Below are 23,615 nucleotides of genomic sequence, written 5' to 3'. Positions count from 1 at the left end.
AAGACTGTAAAGTTTAACTTAAAAATGTAAAGTAAATTATCATTGAGGAAATAAATAAAATAATTATAAAGACAAAAGAATACACAGGGATGACAAATGAAGGCACATGGACTCACCTGGATTCACATAGGAGGGGACAAAGTGGGTCACACTGTCACATGAAAAGGAGAGGCTAGTCTTGACTAATCTTAATGCGGGGGGGCTGTGTGTCCTTATCTTTTGATGATAATGAGAAATTGGTCAAGTTGATGTGTATCACAAGGGTACCAGAAATGCGGGTATGATTTTTGAGAAAATAAAAATAAAAAAATTATTTCTTTTATAAAAAAAAAATATATATATATTTATTTATTGGGGAAAAAAAATTGGACGTTTTCTTTTCTGCTATAAATAGAGCATCCATGCTCACACTTTAGACATAGAGATTGCCTCTATAGCGCTCAGGAAGTGCTGCCACTTCTCTTAGAGAGAAGGCGTCCACAAACCACTAAGAGAGCAAAAACTCTAGTGGACTAATAAGTACAAAAAAATGGCTCCAAAGCGTGCTCAAACCCAAGGCGCTAATGATCATGAAGCTGGTACAAGTAACGGTGGAACTCCTGCGGAACATGTTATGTCTCCACCAATCGGATCAATCGGAGCTATGGTACAGGTTAGTATTGCAGTTTCAAGTTATGCATCATTGCATATGCGAGACCATAGAAATATACTATTTACCTTATGAAAAGAAAACACGGACCGAAACCACGGGGCTTAACCCCAAGAAACTCCGCATATGTTTGACAAGTAGGAAAGATTGTCTAGTTAAATTGGTTGCCTGAGGAAAGAATTTTTTTCCAAAACCTTCAGTAGGGTTTCTCTCAAGTCTCTCTACTTATTAGTGCTGGTATTATGTGGCAGTTGCCGAGGCGTGAGATGACGCCCAGGACGGCACCGCTGATGTTGAGGTGGGAGTACACCCAGATTAGCCCAGCTGGATACTGTAGTTTTGTTTTTCCTTGGCATGGGGATGATGCCCAGATTGGCACGGTTATTGCTGTGGCGGGAGTACGTCTATATCAGCACAACGAGTACTTGTTGAGCAGTATGGGATGCTCATGAGGACAAGGGTTTTTATAAATAATGTATATACCGATCGGACATAATAGCGCCAGTAGAGATTCTTAATTGAACCTAATCCAAGGGTTGTTGGTTTAAAATTACACGACTTCTTGTTTGACTATTGTTTGTAATAATGTTTGAAGGGCTGTTTTAACGAACCAATATCATAAATAAAGTAAAGGCACATGTATGTTTAAACAGTGTGGTAGTAATTAGATTAAAAAAGAAGGGTGAGTGCGGTGTGGAAAGTGGGAGAATGATACCCCGATGGTATCATTCTATGGACGGGTGGACCCGATGAGTCGGGTAACTTTCCAACGCTAGAAATTGTTTTTTTTTTAAGTCATAAATCTTAAAAGAGACAAACCTTGCCGACTGTGCTTCTGAAACATGGGGAAAAAAGCGGACAGGTTGGTCACTCTAATATTTATACTTTTAGGTATAATTGATTATAGATAGCTTTTAGATAGGGTTATGGTGGTCACGCTCCGCCATAGCGACATAGGACCAATCCTTCACTAATAGTTAATGCCCGTGGCTACGTGGTAGCTAAGGCAATGTCCGTTGGTTTTTCTTTTTTAGGATTGGAGACCTATCAAAGGTACTCCGCTCCTCTTGACAAGGGGTAGGGACCTCCACATTGTGGTTCTTTATGTAGATGACTTGCTGATCACTGGAACAAATGAGAGACATATTGCTAAATTTAAGGCTGATTTCAATGCTACTTTTGAGATGAAATATTTGGGGTTGTTTCATCATTACTTGGGTATACGGTTTAAGGAGTGCGATGGTGGTATTTCCTTGTGTCAAAAAAGTTACATAGAGACATTACTATGTATGTTTGGACTTGAGGATTGCAAACCTATTACCACTCCTATGGAATCAATTTTGAAATCAATTCTTCATGATGCTGGTGATCCTTCAAATGTCACTCTTTACCAAACTGTTGTTGGATGCCTAATTTATGTATACAGCATGAGGCCGGATATTCAATTTGCAATCTAGTAGGTCAGCAAATTTATGCATAGCCCAGGGTATACGCATTGGCATGATGTCAAGAGGACTTTCCGCTAAGTTAGTGGCACTTTACATCTTGGCTTGTTTTATCCCAAGGAGAGATCATTGCTGCCAGACTTGCATGCTTTTTTGGACTCAGATTGGGCTGGTTGTTTTGATGTGCAAGTGTCCACAAGTGGTTTCTATTTCATGCTAGGTAGTTCATGTATATCAAGGTTGAGAAAGAAGCAACCGACTGTGGACACTTCAAGTTGTGAGGCTGAGTACAGTGCAGTCTTCACAGCTATGGCTAAGTGTATGGCTCAGACGCCTTATGGATGATTTAGGTGTTGGACAGAACAACACAGGACAACCTTGCAGATATTTTCACAAAGGAATTGTCTCATGAGAAGCTTGAACCTTTCCGCAAATATTTGGGCTTACTCCCCTTGTGGACTGATCATGTCTTCAGGGCATGTAACTTCCCTTTACTCATGTGTTAGCTCTCATTCACCGAATCGCTCTAGGGGTTTTTTTTATTATTTACATGTGGTAGTAATGTGTGTGAACATAGTAGGATCGTCGGGGCATTTTTCCCCTCTTTAGGAGGTTTTTCCCCTGTGCATTGTATATACACCAATCACTCTAGGGCTATCTATCTATCCATTGTACACTAAGTAACACACTCTCTATTGTGTGCCTTCAGCTTCCTTTGTCTTCTCCAAGTTGTGTATGTTTTCTTCTTGCAACCCTAATTCCAACAAAAACAACAATTTTGTGTGGGTCTAACTGAAGATACGGTAGAGTATGTCAACTCCCAAAGGCCACGCACCATATCTACGGTCATACACCATACTATGGTGCTTCACAAATCCATTTCCAACAAGGGGCTAAGAAAAATCTTAAGCCCCCGGAGAACAACAAACATAACAATGAACCTAAGGGGAAGGACAATGTCCAAAAGTCTCCTAAAGGCAACACCAACAACAACAAAGCTAAGGGTAAGGGAGTTTATAAAGGCAAAAATAAACTCTCTCTTGAAGAATCGAGTGTTATCGTAAAGATAGTTGTTGTTTCAACTGCAGGGAGCAAGGGCATGCTTATCATTCTTGCCTCCACAAAAATACATGAAACAAACCTCCTAGAGCTACCTTGGTCGAAATCCAAGAAGAGGAAGCTCACCACAAAGGATCTCCTCTATGCCATGATTGGGGAAAGGTAAGACAACATGGTGCTTTTATTCTATTTGACCCTAGTTCTACTCACAATTTTATATCCACAGAGGTAGCCACAAGCTACACATCCAATCCTATGAGATGGGAGATGTCCTACCCGCCGATGGTGCTTTCAAGGGGCAAGAAGCTTCAATCACTCCCTTAATTGAGGCTCCATGCCCAAAGCTATGTCGACAAAGAGGACTTCTTTATCTCTTCTCTCAAGCATAAGGATGTAATCCTAGGGACATCATGTTTGATCGCATGGATGTCAGTGTTAAATTCCCTGAAAGGAAAATCTAATTTAGGTTCAGTGTTAAATTCCTTGAAAGGAAAATCTAATTTAGGTTCAGGGAAAAAGATATGTACATAGATGCTAGGGAGTTGGGTAGCACAATACCGATTGTACATACACATGCTTTCAATAAGTCAACAAAGAGCTCTATTTCCGTGTACATGATTTTTGTTGAATATTCTCAAAATGAATGTAATGCTGTAGCAAAAGAAAATATAAACAATCACAAGGAATTAGAGTTATCCCCAATTTTCTCAAGGGATTTCAAGATGTTTTTATTGACGACATCCCTTGTGAACTACCTCCTAAACAAGGCAATGATGACCATGCAATTGAACTTCTTCCATAAAGTTCACCGCCTAATGAACCTCCTTGTGGAGTATCTCAAGCTCAATAAGAGGAGATTATGCGGCAAGTGCAAGAGCTAGTTGAGAAGGGCATGGTTAGGCCTAGCTCATCTCCGTTTTGTTCACCCATGCTATTTGTGAAAAATAAAGACATCACACATCATATGTGCATCGACTACAAAGCATTGAATAGGATCACTATCAAAAATAAGTTTCCCGTTCCACGAGTAGAAGACCTATTTGATAAGCTCCAAGGGTTGACCTACTTTACTAGGATTGACCTAACAAGTGGCTACCATAAAATAAGGATAGTTGGTTAAGACATTGTATAGACTGCATTTTGCACCACTTTGGGTCTTTACAAGTACATTATCATGCCTTTTGGCTTGACCAATACACCAGCCACATTCAAACGCTTGATGGAGAAGCTATTCAGGCCTCATCAAACCTTTACTGGAGTGTTCTTTTATGATATAATCATCTACTCTAATTGATTAGACGAACAAAAGAAACACCTCCAGGTAATAGTTCAAGTCTTACAAGAGAATAAACTTTATATTAATCGAAAGAAAAGTGATTTTTTCTTACAAGAGATTCAGTATTTAGGTCACATTACCTCTCAAAATGGCATCCAAATGGATCCATCAAAGCTAGAGGTAATAAAAGGATGGCCTAATCCAAGGAATTTTCATGAACTAAGAAGCTTTATAGGTATGTGTGCATACTATAGACGCTTCATAGAAAAGTTCTCACAAATTGCGGGACCATTACATGACTTGACAAAGAAAAACGTTAGGTATACATGGTTTGCCAAGGAGAACAATGCTTTCAAAAAGCTTATCTCTCAACCTATGCTTACACTGTTGGATCTCTCAAAGCCATTTGAGGTCCAATGTGACACTTGTGGTGATTGCCTTGGAGCTATTTTTCTCCAAGAAGAGAATGCCATAGCCTATGAAATTTGAAGGCTTGACCCTATTGAGAAAGCTCTCGGCATATATGAAAAAGAACTCCTAGCAGTTCTACATGCCTTAGACTCGTGGAAGCACTATTTATTGGGGAATCCTTTCATTCTTCGAGTGGATCACCAAAGCCTTAAGTACTTCATGACGTAGACCAAGCTCTCCAACAAACAAATGAGGTGGGAAAATTTCCTTTCGCAAATTCATTTTTATATTGCTCACATTGCTATCAATCATAACCAAGAAGTAGCCGATGCACTCTTAAGACGACCAAGAGTGAATGAGGTTTCCATAGAAACTCACAATGATCTATCCTCTATGATGCATGAGTATGCTATTGATCTTGATTCTAGAGATGTGATTTCAACCCTTGTACTAGGGAAGAAAAAGGAACCATTTCCTTTACAAGATGGTTATATTCTCTGTGGCAATAGACTATGTGTTACTAACTCACTACATGAGAAAGTAATGTATGAATCTCATGCTCCTCCTTACGCGGGGCATAGAGGGATTCAATCTATTATAAAAGGGATTGAAACATATTTCTATTGGCCTGTCATGAAAGCAAACATACAAGAGTATGTTTCTAAATGTGTGCTATGCCAAAAGACAAAGTTTGATAGAGGGAAGCAACCTAGATTGCTTCAACCTTTGCCAATACCCAATTCACCATGGGAGAGCATATCCATCTATTTTATCTTTTGATTGCCAAAGTCTATCTTTGGCAATACGTGAATATGGACGGTAGTAGATAGGGTCAACCAACAAGCTCATTTTTTCTTTGTCAAAAATACTATCAAATCCCATCAAATGGGAACCCTCTTGATATCACAAATTTTCAAATACCATGGCTTTCCATTGTCCATAGTGTCGGATAGGGATCCTAGAATGAGCAGTAATTTTTGGAAGGGTCTCTCTGATAATTTAGGGAAAGGGCTAAACTTCTCTTTGGCCTATCACCCGCCGAAAATGGATGGCGGCCAAAGTGAAATATCTAATCTAACAATTCTTGATCTACTAAAAGCCTATGTAATGGAAGTAGATCAAAGGTCCCAATGGGAGAAGTACTTACCCTTAGTTGAGTATGCCTACAATAACACTATACATACTTCCATAGAAAAAGCTCTATTTGAGGTAATTGAGGGAAGATCCAAAATTCCCTTGCTACTTAAGGTACACGGGAGATCTTCACTATAGATGAGTATAGACGAGACCTACAAGAATCTTTCCAAAGATTAAGGATGCTATCTCTATCTCACAGCAAAGGCAAAAGGCTACTGCTAATAAGTACAGAAGAGCCCAAGCCTTTAAAGAAAATGATAGGGTCTTGCTTAAATTTCCCAAGTCTCGATTAAGGCACACGATGGGCAAGAATCCTACGGGACACAAAAAGTAATATGCTAAGTTAGCAAAAAGGTACTATGGTCCCTTCCAGATTCTTAGACCAATCAATGAGATGGCCTATCAACTCAAGTATCCCAATCATTGGATTATACACAATGATTTTCATGTGAACCTACTAAAGCCTTACAAAGGAGATCCACCTCAAGAACCAACTATTGAAGATCCACCGGAGATCGAGGACCAAGAAGAGGTGTTGCAGTCCAAGTCCATTCTCTGACATGAAGAGAAGGTATTGAGAGGCAGTAATATTATCTGATGGTATCTTATTAAGTTGAAGAACTATCCTTTTGAAGATGCTAGATGGATGCAAGGCATGCAATTAAAGAATAGAATAAACCTTGTCAATCCTTACAATGCTTCCCTAGAGTAAGAAAATGTACACATGTTTAAAATGAACAAAGTTTTTGTCTCATAAGACTCTCTTTTTCTTTATTGTGCACAAATGTTAAGTAGTATGCATGATTAGGATCAAGTTTGCAAAGACGGCGTCTCCCAAACACCAAGTAGAGCTTGTCACTCTACTATGGAAGATTGATAGGACTAATGCATAGACATGCTTGCGGCAGCTTAAGCTCTCAAGCACCAAATGGAATAGGGATCCATTTTGGAACAATGTCATAGGGCAAGATAGGGATCCCCTACCCGTTAGGAAAAGGACTAATGACTATGCTTTATCATCTCTACCTCATAGTCAAGGATGACTATGATTTCAAGAGACAGGGAGTGTCATAAAAACTAATATCTAATTCTCCTAAATGATTTCTCATGCTAAACTAATCATTTAATATGGGAAAGTGCTAGGGGAGAAAAGGCTAGATTATTGGTAAGGCTAGCAAATTGGTCACAATGATCCAAAGGGGAACTAATATCTAATTCTCCTAAATGATTTCTCATGCTAAAATGATCATTTAATATGGGAAAGTGCTAGGGGAGAAAAGGCTAGATTATTGGTAATTAAGGCTAGAAAACTGGTCACAGGGATCCAAAGGAGGACCATCTGCAGAAGACAAGTGTGGAAGAAATGGGCTTCAAAGAGCTAATGTTCAGCCCATTAAGACTTCCAAAATGCTAATTAAGGTTCCAAATTTCAAAGGGTAAGTCCAAATGGTCAAGCTTAAGGAAATTGGATGCTTTGTAATTGAACACAAAGTCTTCCTAAATCCCTGCATGGGAGGGGGCGAGCCCTAAAGGTAGGGGAAGAGAGACAAAGAGGTGAGATAACACATACACACACTCAAAAGCTCCCCTTTACACAAAGGGCATAGTGGACATATGTCAGGTTCCTAGCTCAGTTGCCCCCAAAGTGTATTCAAATCCTATTGGATGACCATAGAGGTGGAGCAATGAGAATTAGGCTAGAGTAAATTTGGTCTACTTAATTTAAAAACTCTTTATAAAAAGAGCCAATGAAAATTAAGTCTCCTGGATGATTATTAGACAGCCTACCAAGGGGTCCAATAGGAATTAAGCAGCCAATGGCTTGCTTAATCCCTATTGGCCAGAAGGGGGAAAGGTCCAATGGGGATTTATATGAATTAAATTATTTATCTAAGCTTTTTATAAAGGGGAAAGAGGGACACTTGTCAGAAGTCTCCTCATTTCACCACTTGATTCCTATTGGCTAAGCTTGGAAAGGTCCAATGGGAATCCCGCTAGAGAAATTAGCAAGGGGGGTCGACCAAGATGAGAGAGAGGGTTGATTTTTGAAGGCATTATTCTACACACACTCACACTATCTCATGTGTGAAGCAAAGAAGACTCTCTCTCCTTCTCAAGATTTAATGGAAAGCTCATCATCTCCTTCAAGCTTGTGAGAAGGGAGGCCTACACCAACAATTCTTAGCTTTGTGATGCAAATCCAACCAAGAGCCAAGCATCAATTCATGCTCATCTCCTCTACCATGCTAATTACTAAGCTACTGTAAGCTTTAATGAGTGATTATGTGAGGAGATATACTTATTTCTTGTAACAATACTTCTTCTTCCTCTCAATCTACTCTCATACCCCGTTAGCTCTCACCATCTTGGAAGGTGTGTGAGGTCTTGGATTTGAGACCAACGAGGAATTGATGTTTTGCTTTAAAGTGTTTGCTTAGTGCTTGAATCTTCCATATTCATTGCACTAGCTAGTTATTGAGAGCCAAGCTATGCTATGGTAATATGAGTGATTATGTGAGGAGACGCATATCTTTCTCGTAAGACTACTTCTTCTTCCTCTCAATCTACTCTCATACCCTGCTAGCTCTCACCATCTTCGAAGGTGTGTGAGGTCTTGGGTCTGAGACCATAAGGGAATGGATGTTGTGTTTTATAAGTATTTTTCTTGGTTCTTGAAGCTTCCATCTTCATTGCACTAGATAGTATTGAAGGAACACAAACAATTGTATTGTAAAATGTCTCTCTTGATGGGAGAAACCTATAATATAAAGCCTTTTTGAGGGGGGACCGGCTCCATGTAAATCCGGTCCTCAACTATTGTGAATAGCTTAATTTTTCTCTCTTTTGAAGTATTGTTCATGCTATCTAACTAGGTGTTATGCGTTTTGTTGATCGCTCCACCCAAGCACTCTTGTTATGCTCATTAGGAATCAATTCTAATGAAATGTTCACTATGTTCATGCTATTGTCTGCTACACACAAGTTACTAGGCGATTAAATGTTACATTGGTATCAGTGCACAAGGTTTCTCTTCTCTTTCTCAAGAAGAGAGGTCCTCAAGCTAGATATACAAGGGTTGGTATTATTAATTGCAATTGAGTAAGTAGAATAGGGATCTTTAGCCTTCGCCTGCCTTCATGCACAAAACGGGGCATCAACGTTAACAGCTATGGTCTTAATAGTGGAGTCCTTCGTGGATTGCCTATGGCTTAACCACTATTGAGATATTAGAAGCCTCACAAAAGCCGGTGTTGTTTTGGTGTTGAACGACCCTCTCTTGTATTCCTTGCAATTAATGGTATTCGAGCCACATGTAGAGTAGCTTGATTGCTTTTATAAAGGGATAAAGAGGAGTAGCAACTAGGGCTTTAAGTGCCAAAGTACACCTAAAAGTGGTTAGAATGGCTGACAGTATAAAGAGAGTGAAATTAATGTCGATAGCTTTGATTTTGCTAATGAGCAGGCTACTAATGATGGCCCTATTCTTGTTAACTACCTTGTTTAGGCTTCAACAAGCCATGAGAAATCCATCCCTCCAAAGTGAAGTTCAATGGCGGAAGCTTCGTGCTCATGGGATTCTCCAAACTCCCCATTATGACGAGAGAGTACCTAGGAAGCCTCCTTGCAAGACTCCCAAAAGAGACCTCTCTCTTATTCGGGAAGAAAAAGAGGATCCATACAAAGGGCTCAAAAATTTTCTTCTTGAAGACGCATCTGCTTCTCAAAGGAAAACTCAAGAGCCCCCACCGAAATAACGAGAAAGAAGTGAATCTCTTGCCACCTCAGTGGAGATGGCTCCACCAAGATGGCGGGCTAAACACTCTCCATCACCTCCTAAACGGAGAAGACCATCACACACTTCTCCACAACACAATTGAAAGAGGAATGACAAAAATCAAGAGAAGAAAAAGGTGAGAAAGAGGTCACCCTCTTCTCCATCTTCTTCATCCTCTTCCTCTTATGATGAAAGTGATGGTGTGGACAAAGAGAACCAAGGCAAGAAAAAGGTGAGAAAGAGGTCACGCTCTTCTCCATCTTCCTCAAATTCTTCATCTTCTGAAGAAAGCAATGATGCAACTTTTGAACCATCAAAATGAAGAGGACATAGGAAATCCTCTGCCACGTGCAAGAGGTCGTCCAAGATTAGGAAGTTCAAAGAGGGAGGCAAGAGCATCTCTTTCCTTAACTACATGGAACCTTTGGTGCTACGTGCAAAGTCTTGGCCTTTATCCAACAATTCAATGCGGAATTTGGGGAGATGAGGGCGTCACAGAGTCCTCTAAGCTACACCATGTAGCTATGAACTTTCAAAAGTCCGCCAAAAAATGGTGGTCTAGCCTACAGCAAAACGGTGAAGCTCCACAAACATGGAAACCTTTAAGAGCTTCCATCATGAAGTAGTTTTTGGCCACCAATGCCAAAGAAAAAGTACTCACCAAATGGAAAATCTGAAGCTCTCTCCCTACGAATCCATTCACAAATATGTAGACAAGTTTTGGGATTTACATCTCAAAGACACTCTCTTCAAAAAAATGTTTTTTGGAGAGCAAAAACAACAATTTTGGGCTGGCTTAAATGAAGAAATGGCGGAGTATTTCAATGCCCAAAGGCCACGCACCATATCCGTGAATATACACCATACTATAGTGGCTTCTTGAATCAATTTACAAATAGGGACTAAGAGAAATTCTAAGCCCACAGAAAACAAGGGTTCCAATGAGCCTAAGTGAAGGACAATGTCCAAAAGTCTCTTAAGGGAAATTCCAATAACAGCAAAGCTAAAGAGAAGGGAATTTACAAAGGCAAAAACAAACTCTCTCCTAAAGATCTTGAGCGTTATCGCAAGGATAACCATTGTTTCAAGTGTGGCGAGCAAGGGCATGCGTATCGCACTTGTCCCCAAAAGAGCACCCGCCATGAGCCTTCTAGAGATACCTTGGTCGAAATCCAAGAAGACTAAGCTCACCCCAAAGGATCTCCTCTATGCCATGCTTGGTGAAAGGTAAGAGAACATGATGCTTTTATTCTTTTTGACCGTGGTTCTACTCACAATTTCATATCCACAGAGCTGGCCACCAAGCTAGGCATCCAAGCCTATGAGATGGGAGATGTCCTACCCGCAAATGGTGCTTTCAGGGGACAAGAAACTTCAGTCACTCCTTTAATCGGGAAATTGAGGCTTCATGCCCAAATCTATGTGGACAAAGAGGACTTCTTTATCTCTCCTCTCAAGCATGAGGATGTAATCCTAGGGACACAATGGTTTGATCGCATGGCTGCCAATGTTCAATTCTTTGAAAGGAAAATCTACTTTAAGTACATGGAAAAAGATATGTACATAGATGCTAAGGAAATGGGTAACACCATACCCATTGTACATATGCAAGCTTTCAATAACTCAATAAAGAGCTCTATTTCCGTGTACATGATTTTTGTTAAATATTCTTAAAATGAACCTAATCCTTTAGCAAAAGAGAATATAAAAAACCACAAGGAATTAGAGGTATTCAATTTTCTCAAGGGGTTTCAAGATGTCTTTATTGGCGACATCCCTTGTGAACTAACTCCTAAACGATGCAATGATGACCGTGCAATTGATCTTCTTCCAAGAAGTTGAGTTAGTTGAGAAGGGCATGGTTAGGCCTAGCTCATCTCCATTTTTCTCACCTTGTTATTAGTGCAAAAGAAAGATGGTACATATCGTATGTGTGTCAACTATAGAGCGCTAAATAGGATCACTATCAAAATAGGTTTCCCATTCCACGGGTAGAAGACCAAGACTACAAAGGTCCACCTACTTCAATAGGATTGACATAAAAAGTGGCTACCATCAAATAAGCATAATTGATCAAGACATTGTAAAGACTACATTTTGCACTACATTTGGTCTTTACGAATACATTGTCATGCCTTTTGGCTTCATCAATGCACCAGCCACATTCAACCACATGATGGAGAAGCTATTCAAGCCTCACCAAACCTTTACTGGAGTGTTATTTTGATGATATCATCATCTACTCTAATTCAGTAGACGAACACAAGTAACATCTCCACGTAATATTTCAAGTCTTAAGAGAGAATAAAATCTATGTTAATCGAAAGAAAAATTTTCTTACAAGAGATTCACTATTTAGGTCACGGTGGCATCCAAATGGATCCATCAAAGTTAGAGGTAGTAAAAGGATGGCCTAAACCAAGGAATCTTCATGAACTAACAAGATTATCTCTCAACCTATGCTTACACTACCGGATCTCTCAAAGCCATTTGAGATCCAATGTGACACTTGTAGTGACTTCCTTGGAGCTATTTTGCTCCAAGAAGGGCACACAATAGTCTATGAAAGTTGAAGGCTCGACCCTGGTGAGCAAGCTCTAGGAATATATGAAAAGGAACTCCTTGCAGTTTTACATGCCTTAGACTCATGGAAGCATTATTTTTTGGGGACTCCTTTCAATCTGCGGACGGATCACCAAAGCCTTAAGTAGTTCATGACGCAGACCAAGCTCTTCGACAAAAAAATGAGGTGGGAAAATTTCCTTTTGCAATTTCATTTTTATATTGCTCACATTGTTGGGAAGCATAATCAAGTAGCCGATGCACTCTCACGACGACTGAGAGTGAGTGCGCTTTCCATAGCAACTCACGATTATCTATCTTGTATGATAGATGAGTATGCTATTGATCCCGATTTTAGAGATGTGATTTCAGCCCTTGCATTAGGGAAGAAATAGGAACCATTTACTTTACAAGATGGTTATCTTCTCTATGGAAATAGACTATGCGTTACTAACTCACTACGTGAGGAAGCAATCTATGAATCTCATGCTCCTCCTTATGTGGGGCATAGAGGGATTCAGTCTACCCTAAAAGGGTTTGAAACATATTTCTATTGGCCTACCATAAAAGAAAACATACAAGAGTATGTTTCTAAATGTGTGGTATGCCAAAAGATGAAGTTTGATAGAGGGAAGCAACCTGGATTGCTCCAACCTTTGCCAATCCCTAATTCACCATGAGAAATAATATCCATGGATTTTATCTTTGGATTGCCTAAGTCTATCCATGGGAATAGGGGAATATTGGCGATAGTAGATAGGTTTAGCAAACAAGCTCATTTTATACCTATCAAAACGACTATCAAAGCTCATCAAATGGAAACCCGTTAATTTCACAAATCTTCAAGTACCATGGCTTGCTAATGTTTATAGTGTTGGATAGAGATCCTAAAATGACCATTAATTTTTGGACGGGTCTCTTTGACAATTTAGGGACAAGGCTAAATTTCTTTGCGGCCTATCACCCACGAACGGATGGCCAAAGTTAAATAGCTAACCTAGCAACTCTTGCTCTACTAAAATCCTATGTAACAAAAGTAGCTCAAAGGTTGCAATGGGAGAAGTACTTACCCTTAGTGCAGTATGACTACAATAACATTGTACATACCTCCAGGGGAAAAGCAACTTTTGAGGTAATTGAGGGAAGATCAAAAGGTCTGTTGCTACTTAAGGTACACGGGAAGATCTTCGTTGCTGCTGTAGATGAGTATATCCGAGACCTACAAGAATCTTTCCAAAAGATTAAGGATGATATCTCTATCTCACAGCAAAGGCAAAAGGCTGCTACTGATAAGCACAGAAGAGCCCAAGCCTTTAAAGAAAATGATTGGGTCTTACTTAAATTTTTCAAGGATCGATTAAGGAACACGACGAGCAAGAATCCTACAAGCCACCAAAAGTACTATGTGAGTTAGCAAAAAGGTACTATGGTCCCTTCCAGATTCTTAGGCCAATCAATGAGATGGCCTATCAACTCAAATTGCCTAGCCATTGGCTCATACATAATGCTTTTCATGTGAGTCTACTAAAGCCTTACAAAGGAGAGCCACCTCAAGAACCAATTATTGAAGACCCACTGGAGATCGAGAACCAAGAAGAGATGATGGAGCCCCGGGGAGGTCACCTAATAAAAATGTAACCTATCACGTGAGTTCAAAAGAAGGGTATTTAAAGTTCTTGAAACTTACATAAATATATATACAGAAGGGAATTATTTTTTCAAATTTGAAAAAAAATTATAGATTCTAAAAGAAAAGGGTATATTATATTCCTTAAAAAAATCACAGATAAGGGGTTTTACAAACATGTCTTGAACGCACTTGATATGGTAGTTTTACACATAGTGAACCCCCTCAGGATGCAACCCGAGTCCATTCTCCGACATGAATACAAGGTATTAAGAGGCTGTAAGACTATCCGATGATATCTTATTAAGTTTCAGAATTATCATTTTGAAGATGCTAGATGGATGCAAGGCATACAATTAAAGGATAACCTAAACATTTTCAATGCTTTCAATGCTTCCCTAGAGTAAGAAAATGTACAAATGTTTAAAATGAACAAAGTTTTTGTCTTATAAGACTCGCTTTTCCTTTATTGTGCACAAATGTGAAATAGTATGCATGCTTGGAATCAAGTTTACGGAGATGACATCTCCCAAACACCAAGTAGAGATTTTTAATGAACAATGCAAGATTGATAGGACTAATGTGCATAAATGCTTGGGGCAGCTTAGGCTCTAAAGCGCCAAATGGACTAGTCATCCATTCTGGAACGATGTTGTAGGTTAACATATGGATCCTCTACTCGCTAGAAAAAAGACTAATGAATAGGCTTTATCTTCTCTACCCCATAGTCGAGGATGACTATGATTTCAAGAGAGAGATAATGTCATAATAATGAATATCTGATTCTCCTAAGTGAGTTTCTCATGTTAAATTGATCATTTAATATGGGGAAGTGCCTGGGGAGAAAAAGCTAGAATATTGGTTAAGCTAGCAGACCGGCCACATTAGGGATCCACATGAGAGAAAATAGGGATCCAAAGGGGGGGCCATCTACAAAAGAGCATTGTAAAACAATGGATTTTAAAGACCCTAAGGTTCAGCCCATTAAGACTTCCAAAATGCTAAGGTTCCAAAATTCAAAGCTTGTGTCCAAAGGTCAAAGCTTAGGAAAATTGGATGCTTTGTGTGTCTACAAAAAGTCTTCAATGAGTCCTACATAGGAGCGAGCAAGCCCTCAAAGTAGGGGATGAGAGAGAAATACACACATACACTCACAAGCTTCCTTCACACAAAGGGAATGAGGGACACATGTCAGCTGCCTAGCCCAGATGCCCACAAGGTGTACTCAAATCCTATTGGATGGTCATGGAGGTGGACCAATCAGAATTAGGCTAGAGTAAATCTAGTTTAATTAATTTAAGAACACTTAATAAAAGATCCAATGAGAATCAAGCTCTCTAGAAGACTATTGGACAATCTCCCAAGGGGTCCAATGAGCATTCAACAGCCAATGGCTTGCCTGATTCCTATTGGCCAGGAGACAAAGGGGTCCAATGAGAGTTTAATGAATTAATTCATTACCTAAAGCTCTCACAAAAGGGAAAAGGAGGACACATGCCATAAGGCTATCACTTATGCCTCTCAATTTTCATTGGCTAAGCCTGACATGGGCCAATGGGGTGCTTGCATGAGTAAAATGGAAGAGGGTCAACCAAGAGAGAGAGGGGGCTAAATTTGTCAGGTCATTATCATACACACTGTCACAGAGTCTCATGTGTGGAGTAAGAAGACTCTCTATCTCTCTCTCTCTCTCTCTCTCTCTCTCTCTCTCTCTCTCTCCTAATCAAGCTTTAATGAAAAGCTTATAACCTACTCCAAGCTTGTGAGAAGGGAGGCCTACACCAACAAATCTTGGCTTTGTGATGCAAATCTGACCAAGAGCCAAGCTTGAATGCATGTCCATATCCTCTACCATGATAATTACTAAGTTATACTATGCTAATATGAGTGATTATGTGAGGAGATGAACTACTCCTTCTTCCTCTCAATCTACTCTCATACCCCGCTAGATCTCACCATCTTCGAAGCTGTGTGAGGTCTTGGGTATGAGACCATAAGGGAATTGATGTTGTGTTTTATAAGTGTTTTGCTTAGTGCTTGAAGCTCCCATCCTCATTGCATAGCTAGTATTGAAGGAACACAAATAATTGTATTGTAAAATGTCTCTCTTAATAGGAGAAACCTATAATACAAAGCCTTTTGGAAGGGGGACCGGCTCCATGTGAATCTGGTCCTCAACTATTGTCAATAGCTTAATTTCTCTCTCTTTTGAAGTATTGTTCATGCTATCTAACTAGGTGTTATGGTTTTTGTTGCTCTCTTCACCCAACCACTGTTGTTATGCTCATTAGGAGTCTATTCTAATGAAATGCTCACTTTGTCATGCTATTTTCCACTACACACAAGTTCCTAGGCCAGTAAACTTTACACCATTGAGGTGAAATTGTTACCATAAACAATGTGGCATATATTCACAGGTGGATTTTTCCTACACGTAGTGCAATTCACGTCATATCTCATTAGGGGAAATTTGGAGTCTCAAAGGGGCCCTATAATAAGAAGGTTTGACTTTCCCTCTCTCGTCCAAAATGGGCAACCCAATGAAGTACATAAATGCTTTGTCAAAACTCTATCAACCACCATATCATTGGAAAGATATTAGAAAGTAGGTTCTAAATCCCAAAACTTCAAAAAATCTGGAGTTGATTTGTAGAGTTTATGGCCTCCCCACTAAAGCTAAAGAGATTCCATCTATAAGACGGAGTAGTCACATAAGAAAAAGAAAGCTTCTAGAATATAAGTAATCTGATGGCATGCTATATATCAATGGATAGATCTCATTGACTACATTCTAAATCCAAATGGTCTGAAAAGTTTTGGTTTCATTTTAATTTTTTTTACCATGCGTCTGTTTTGGACAAGGGGGAGAAATTCAAAGTCCTTATAGGGCCCATTTGAGAGTTGATTAAAATTTCCCTAATGATGTACATTAGCATGCAAATATGGCTAGTACACTTTCAGTTTCTTTAGGCATTGGTGTGTAAACTATTGAAAACAATGGAAGGCTATGTCATGTACATGGGCTTCCATGAGATAACATCCATATTCTTCTAGAGTTATGCATTATTATTTTTCCTCGGCCCAGATGGTACAAGCGTCCTCCTATAAGCTGAAAATTCTTAGCTTGTCTGCTTGTTTGTTGCTCAATGTCCTATTTAGTCCTATCAAATGCACCTTTTTAGGTCAAAAGTGTGACTATTTCTTGAGACCATTTTGGAACCATATCAATTTTGAAGAGGTATGCATTAGGTATGCCATCATCTACCCCTTTGGGTGCTTCGTCGGGGGGGTCATCGTTCAGTACCCCTCTATATAAGGTGTATTTGTGGGGTTTTAAAAAAAACCCCTCTTTTAACATGTCTGAATGAATTAAATGACCCCTTATTTTAGGAATTTTTTCCAAAATTGAATATAGAACCCCCTATTTTAATGTATCTCGTTAAATTGCCTAAAAGTTTGGCATTTTAAAACCCCTCCTTTCAAACTCATGTTATACATTGACATGATTACATAGTGCACCCCCTGAGGGTGCTTCTTTGTTTGGTAACCTAAAGAGGTGATCCACTCTAAGGTGTGTTTTGCCTTCCTTAACCACTACCATAAAGGCAAACTCTATAAATATAATTAGCCAACAAATGATTCTCCATGTATTGCAAGGTTTTTTTACTAGATACAAGAGGCTTCATGGTTTGTGAATAATTTTTATTTTTTGGCCAAAAGATAATGCCTAATTTTTTTTATGGCATATATGACACCTACCCCCTCTCGTTTCATGGTTATGTAGTTCTTCTCTACACTATTCAACTAGCTACTAGCATAATAGATTTTCTATCAACAACATGTCCCAATCTGCTATGCTAGTAGATAGTTGAATTTCATTTGTACCATGAAGACACATTTTTTAGGATTCAGGCATATTATATAAGTCCTACACTTCTTGAATACCTTTCTAAGATGATGAATGTGTTCTTCCCTCACAACAGAGCTAGAGAACAAAAAGATCATCCATGTATATCTCCAAGAATATCGGTAATTATAGCTTAGACTAGCAAGCTCAAGAGAGCAAAGGGTGTGTCACTCAACGCTCTACGCTCGCCTTCGTGGTGGATTCCTCGTCGCGATAAAGAAAAAGCTGCAGTCGTGCCGCGCTCAACCGTTTCGTCGTCGTCGTGCCTTCGTAATGCTCGATCGCACACACACTCTCCCTCTCTCTCTCTCTCTCACATACACACACACACAAGGAGGTGAAGAAGAAGAAGATGGAGATGGAGATGGAGCAAAAGCACTCTTCTATTGCACAAATGAGAGAATGAGTCAATTTTAGGTTTAGTTGGCTTTTATATGAGCTCACCCCATTCACACTTGGGCGTCCATGCTTAGCCAACTAATCCCTTGAATGTCCCGGTTAGAGTGCGCCTCTCATCGGCGATCACTCTTACCCTTTTCCTATTGGTCTGACAAGCCCGGTACTTAACTCTACCAAATACATAATACACGTTCGTCGTAGGTGATGGGGTGTCCGTGAGCCATGAGGGTTAACACATTGGTACATGCATGTCTAATTTCGAGGCTTTGTGGATTGTGCGTGCTGGTTGACACTAGAATCTTGCAGGTAAGAGGTCTGCGTTCATCGACAACAAGAGAAAGATGAGGGCTCTCGAGTTGGAGGGGTTGCACATATATTTTTTAATATTTAGGGGAACAAAGCTACAACATGAAAGCCTCTCGGATGAGGTGGTTAGCTCAATGGACCTCATTTTTGTGCCTCTGAGTTCAAACCGGGTTCGCGGCTGAGGACTTTTGCTGCTTGCTGCATCTTTACAAGTAGATGCAAGATAGAATCTCGAAAGATTCTATCCAATAGAATATGAAAGTCACCAGTATGTATGCATGCAAGCATGTAAGTGTAGCACAAAGTGTAATCATCCTTTGGATCTAGCTACTATGAGTGGCACTTTTGATGATGTCCTGAGCTTCCACATCACATGGACTCCGCCTTTGCCAGCGAAATATCAAGTAAACGTAATCCCACTTCATCTATGCAATGAGCTGTCATCTATGCAAACTGTTGGTGTCCGCTTGTCTTATCAAGGAATCGATTCGTAAGATGCACGAGTATGGGTACCTATGAAGATTTCGGGACGTGTGAACGTACTACAGCCCGACCATCTGAGGTTGATCTTGCCCGGTAGCGGGATTGGCTAAAGAAGATCCAACGACTAAGAGCTCGAATGGGAATTTTGCAAGAAATGGAGGCCCATCCAAATGCAATCCGACACACTCACGTAGCATGCCTACAAACAAATCAAAGATCAGTTGGGAAGAGACAGTATGAGGCATCACAAACATCTCCAGAGGAACAAGAAAAGAAGGCCAAGGCCAATGTACTGGGCTCTACATGACCGAAGGTGACTTATACACATCCAGAAATCCAAGACGAAGAGCAACATGAAGAACAAGAACAGCAGGTTGACCCATTGCCTAAACCCAACCTGTTGCTAAATTTGATGAATATTTGGACCCACAAAAGACTGCAGAAATTGAGAAGCCAGTTGAAGGATCTACAGAGCATCTGAGGATCAACCAAAAGATCAAGAAGAGCCGCTGAGAGATTAAGAACAAACTCATGAGCCCCAACAAACATTAAAGATGTACAAAAGGAGCATGAAGCTGAAACGTTGAGTCATGATACAATATTAAATGTACCAACCTGGGCCAAACGGAGAAAAGGAGGATATTGGGGCTTCAAACAATCATAGATTAGAAAAAAGAAGAAATCAGGACATATGCAGAGGTAGAATCAGCAATTCAAGAAGCATGAAGAGCATACTGGTGTTCTCAAGCAATCAGAATCAAGATTTGAAGGAAGTGCATGAAGAGTTGACCAAGCCAAACAAGAGCTATGGGCTGCGAAAGCACATATGGATATCTCCAAGCATTTACCTCGTAGCTTGCATGATGAGCGGAATTAGTGGAATGCAGTTTTAATTGCAAGCGACAAGAGTATATCGTCACGGTTACGCGGTCATCAGCAGAGGCAGCGGAGTACGAGGACGGAAAGGCTGAGGCAATGGGAAGAAAGCTTCCATCGTCGTATAAGCAATGAAGCAGACAACAATATGCATGCGAGTATTAGTGCAGATGAGCTGCCAGCAGAGATATCCGCACTCTTCATACAAGATTTTCTGCAGGACCATTCACTCTCCACTCTAGGGCTCTTGGCCCTCCCCTTTTTTTTACCCCAAAAGTTAAGTGTTGTTACTTTTCTAATTTTTTCTTTCCCCAATGCGCTTTAGCTCCTCCTCTCTCACTCCATCAGAGGATTGAGACTACCCTACTATGACATGGAAGACGTCCAGTACGTCTATTTACAAAGACGAACGATGCTCTTTAGTGACTAATGCAATACTTACACCCGATGCTGGGCATCCTCGAATATTGATGATGATGATGATTTTAGTTTTCAACTTTAAGTCATTTTTATTTTCATTTTGTACCCATATATTGTATTAGATCCACCAAGATTGGATCAGTGTTGTCTCATAGGTCATTTTGGCCTTTTAAAGACATTTAACACTAGAATGGTAACCTAACAGGACGTAAAAGTGTCCTTTCAGGGTTTTGGGAAAAAATTCCAAAACCATAGTAGATCCACTCATTTTGAAAAATCCTTTCATGAGCTTATAGTTCAATAACTACTACATATGGAAAAATGGAGAAACTTGTAATTTTTCTCATCCCTTGGTCACTACAAGCCTCCAAAGTTGATGGACCAGTGCATTTTTCCTAAAACAGCAATTTCTTATGGTTGATTGCATATAAATAAGAGTGGGGATTTTGTAGTACATGAGATAAAATGTCCCGTTAACTTCAATGGGTTGGTGACTAAAACATATGGTTGCTTTTACCTCACTAGATTTTTTTGGGCAAAAAAAACAGGTACAAAAAAGTTACATTTTTGCCATTCTGCGGACTTATCATCAAAGTTTCTACAGTCACACTCAATACAGATACTATATACATGTTTTCTTAGTTCCCTTTGGGCCTTTGGACTCAAAAGGAGTCATGGAGCAATGATAAAGTGCTAAATACAACAAACATGAAAAAACTAGGCTTAGCAATTATGACCTCTAGAAACCCACAGAAACTACTCAATATCTAGCCAAGTTTGTAGTCTATGAGTAGATATGATTACTACCTACAAAATACACACAATTGGCCTAAGAAACTAGCAATATTGAGAAAGGTATACTTGCTACTCTAAAATGTATCGTATTCTTCAGTAATCAAAAAACTCAACCATCATCATATACTATGCTATATAGCATATTAGGTCCCCTCAAACTCAAGGAAGATTAGCTTTATGTTATACATTACACTTACACAATCAAAATTGAATTTGGATATCAAGAAAGCCACCAAAAATCATAAAAGTCCTAGTTTTGGCAAAAAAACATGATTATGCAATTCTTGTAAATTGGTCATAACTTTCAATTTTAACACTTAGCTCTCCCTACAAGCATCAAAACATGTTGAGAACTATGAAGGCCTAACCTCTAGCCATCTAAACCTCACAAACATGAAGTTTAGAGTGGTATAGTTGCCAAAAATTGAAAAAAAGCCAAAAACAGGACCCGTTTTTTCACACAGTTTAGGTTCAAAAATGTTGTGCAAGAGTAAGGTTAATGGTGAGATCAATACTCCAAAAAAAAAGCTAAGTTTTTTTCAGCTTATAAGGTAACTTTGTGGATATATAGCACCTAGAAATTCATTTTCATACTCTTCAAATAATTCAAGAAAAATGGTCACTTAACAGGACACAAAAGTGTCCAAGGACATAAAAGTGTCCTGTTACCATTCTAGTGTTAATATAGCATTTCATCTCTCTCTCTCTCTCTCTCTCTCTCTCTCTCTCTCTCTCTCTCTCTCTCTCTCTCTCTCTCTCCCCCGGTCCGGGCAAGAAAAGGGCAGGGCCAAATGCTTTGGCCCTCATTTTTTTCACAAAAAAGTAAGTGTAAAATTTTATCCTTTCAAACCTTGCAGATATAATGGGAGGGGCGAGGGGGGCATCGGGGCGGGGCACAGAGAGAGAGAGAGAGAGAGAGAGAGAGAGAGAGAGAGATGACTTAGCGGAATTTTATGAAATAAAAAAAGGAGAGTCAGAGCCTCCCCTTCATCTGCGTGCACACAGATGATGGGGAGGCTCTCGCTCCCCCCTTCTTTTCTGATGCAAAAGCTCCATTGAGACCCAATGAAAGGTATGAATCCAAATTTTGAAAAAAAAAAAGGAATGCAAGGTCTATTGAGTTTTGGTAGGAGAGTATAAATCTAGAATTTTGGAGGAAGAAATGGGGATAGAAGCCTCCGAATCATCGCGTGCATGGAGATGATCAGGGAGCTCCCGCCCCTATTTTTTCCCAGGGGCTTACGTACCCAAAAATAGTTTTTGATGATACTTAAATTTATTTGTCGAAAATATTTGTTAAAGCTAGCTAGTTAAAACAAATTGTTCAGAGATTTTGATTTGTCAATTTATGTATTGATTAAGAGACTCTATCTAGATTTGAATTTACCATGACCGATTGTGTGCACTAGAGGGGTGCCATGGGGTTTGCACAGGGTCTTGTGCAGTACACAAGTAGGAAAACTGCGATGGAGGTCTAACCCACAAGAACTAAAGCAGAATGTGGTAAATCGACAAAATCATTAGAGGTTCTTACAGAGCTTTTTGTCTGGAACACCTTCGCTTGGAACACGTTGATCGCAAGATTCACATGGCTATGACGAGGAAGCTTTGGGCTATGATTGACATTGTTGTTTAAATTAGATGCAAAGGGATTTCCTTACTCCAAATGATTTCCTCTCCTACACCCTCTCTCATGTCGCTTGGAGGAGTTTCATTGATGCCGGTGTGGATAATAACTCGTAGGAGCAAACCATCCACAAGAAATTGGGGGTAGAAGCACCCTTATAGCTAGCCTACGCGCCCACGAATGAATCGGGTGATTCTACTCCCTATTTTTTTAGTTGGTTGGCATAGTGATCATATCTTATCTCCACTTGGTTGCCTACTAATATGGAACTATAGGTTCAAAAATAATTTTGGGGCAAGAGCCACGTGAGGACGAGGACCCTCTCCTCTTTTACTTGGTTGGCTAAGGAGTTTATCAAAAGCTTTTCATATAGTGTATAGGCCTCGGCTTTAGATCCTTGATGGTAGTGACATCATTAGAGATCTGCAGAAGGAGCTTTAGCATGAGGCCAACTTGAAAGAAGAGGACTAAAACAAAAGTAGTTGTGATGGAGGACAGATACCGTAAGTGAACTTGATGGCAAAGGTCATTGGGTGAAAGCATGAATAGGTGGAAAGTTATATGTGTGACATAATTAAATAGCATAGCATGACATTGGGGGTGTGGTCACTGGTGCCATATTTCAGACGTCCAAATTTATATTCTAAAAAAGGTTATACTTAAAAATTCAGCCTTCGTACACCCACTTTATTTCATGAGTAGTTGGAAGTTTCAAACACCGTGCCCCCCCCCCCCCCCCCCCCTATCTCTCTCTCTTGCGGGCGTCCTCAAGGTCTACTGTGCTTAGAGCTTCTACTGTGCAAGCTTGGCTGCTTCAAGGACGATTGCAGTAACCATCCTCTTCTCTTCAAGGTATGTCTC

Source organism: Adiantum capillus-veneris, chromosome 15 (assembly GCF_014529385.1).
Source record: "Adiantum capillus-veneris isolate H3 chromosome 15, ASM1452938v2, whole genome shotgun sequence".
Taxonomy (NCBI): domain Eukaryota; kingdom Viridiplantae; phylum Streptophyta; class Polypodiopsida; order Polypodiales; family Pteridaceae; genus Adiantum; species Adiantum capillus-veneris.
The sequence above is the reverse complement of the archived record's forward strand: the minus strand, read 5'-3'. Positions refer to the sequence as shown.